This window comes from Dendropsophus ebraccatus, chromosome 7, assembly GCF_027789765.1.
Source record: "Dendropsophus ebraccatus isolate aDenEbr1 chromosome 7, aDenEbr1.pat, whole genome shotgun sequence".
NCBI lineage: Eukaryota > Metazoa > Chordata > Amphibia > Anura > Hylidae > Dendropsophus > Dendropsophus ebraccatus.
Window position 1 is genome coordinate 74,125,625 of NC_091460.1, and position 2,235 is coordinate 74,127,859.

General features: G+C 40.8%; 1 pseudogene; it reads right to left on the bottom strand.

Annotated features, from left to right (window-relative positions):
* Positions 1-328: 328 nt before the first annotated feature.
* Positions 329-395, bottom strand: LOC138797925 (U2 spliceosomal RNA; annotated as a pseudogene).
* Between the last annotated feature and the right edge of the window lie 1,840 nt (positions 396-2,235).

Genomic DNA, 2,235 nt, shown 5'->3' on the forward strand with positions numbered 1-2,235 from the left:
GAATAAATAAATCAGACGTGCGCTGTGCAAAACAGCCCGGACATCTGGCCGGATCTATAAAAATTCCTCGTAATTTTCACAGAGCCAGAGGCCAGAAAACTAGAGGTGTGTGCTCAAAGGGGTGTGAATGTGAAGTGCGTGCTCAGTGCCATTCCTCAATTGGGGTCCCACACCCAGTGAGTTCAGGCACCCTGGGGTCACCACTCCCAGGGCACTTCTGCACCTCGACTCTCAACCCCCTCGAAACCTCATGGCCAGATCCAGACGGGCATGACCTACTAGGAAGGCTGCTCAGGCCGCACAGCCAACCGTTCTACCCATGCCGTCTGTGTGGTTCTCTGCTCACTTAAGAACAGATACTACACTTGATCTTAGCCAAAAGGCCGAGAAGCGAAAACATCCAGTTTTATGGGCATTCTACTGCTACATACTATGTTCACACACTCTACCAGCAGCTTTCAAATTAACCACTCCCTCAAAAGTCCTATATTATATGCATTAATGTGTAAATTCTTTTTGATATGCAGTAGACATTATTGTAAAAGATTTCTATTGACATTCCCCCTAGTCTTGCATTAAATTCACAAAGTGTTCTGTGGAACAAACTATTTACACTCTGGGGTGATATTTATACATGACTGAAACATAAGCAAATTGTGATTTTTTTTTTTTTATATATTTGAAAAACATGCTTTTTAGATAATGGTCCCATAGGTTTACAAAGTTTTTGGTGTTTCTGTAATTATTTTCTGTAGTTCCATGTGGTAACTATGCAATTGGGAAATAGCAACATACATAATGAAGCATGGTAAATTAAACAGTATGCAATCACGTATTACTAAATAAGCAACTAAATAGCTTATATTAAAGTAAATGGTGGAGGGTGCTGTCCATGTGAAGTAGTTATGTTACTGGTTAATATATATATATATATATATCGCTAAAATATGGCAAAAAATGGTTTAAAAACTGTATTAAGGAATTGTCTCTATATTCATATCCATTATTTCAAGTCGATGCATCTTTACATTTGAATATATTTGTTTTATGCAAAGCAAAGCAACTTTCTAAATATTCTTTACTAATAATTTCCTAGTATTTTCTGTTGCTCATCTCATGAACCAATGCTTGGTGGCGTAGATCATGCACCCGAGCTTCTGTCATACTTTGGAATTCATAAAGCTGACACATCCGGCTCTCACCCACAATCACATCCTTCAGAAGAAATTTGAAAACAAATTTATTCAGAATGGGCTACAACCTACAAAAACTCTCCTGCCTCTGCACTACACTGTGAACCACTGCTTACATACTGTCTAAATCACTTTGTAGATTGTAAGCCCTTGCAGGCATGGTCTTTTCTCCTTATGTACCAGTCTCTTATTTACTTTATAGCTGTGATTACACTATGTTGCATAGCAACAGGCGTTGTTAAACTTCTGGCCGCCGGGCTGCATTGAGGAACGTTCTTTTTTTACTATTGCGTTGCGGTCACCGTCAGGTGTGCCCGCAAATCAATTAGCCATTCACTTCAATGTAATGTGCGGCCGATCTTTACTGAAAAATTATGTTGTGTGAACATAGCCTATTTGTGTCATTTGTTACTTAATTTTACTTTGTGATTCCTATGTTAACCTCTCTGGAATCAAGGTATTCAAGGTGCTATTAAAAAATGAATGAATAAAAAAATAACTATAATAATAACTATTTGTTACATTGTGTTGCCCACATCATCAATAAGCCTCTATATGTACACATTAACCCCCTCCTACTGCTCGGCAGTAAATCAATGTCGCTGCAGCCTATGCCTGATGCAGCAGTGACATTCATTTATGATCCAGGATGACACAGACGCAGGAGCTGCGCCTGTGTCATCTGCGACAGGTCCCGGCTATCAGTGATAGTCGGGGACCCGCTGCAACTCTCAGCACCAGAGCTGAATCTATAGGGCTCCTAACAGAAAATTCTCCCTCTAGAGAGGGAGAATTCTCTGTTCAGTGTCCATCGATGGTAGCCATGGAAACCGAAAGCTTTAGGCTTCCGGCTTCCTGGCTACAGAGGCACGTGGGGGGGGGGGCTGGGTGTGCGGGGCGGGCACTCATGATGTCAGAAAATGAGCTGGGCATTGAGGTATCAATTACCCCAGGTCTTGAAAGGGTTAAGCTATGTGTATGACAATCTTTTATTAAAAACATAAAGTGAAGCCCCAATTGCTCATTAGCCATTCCAAAAATA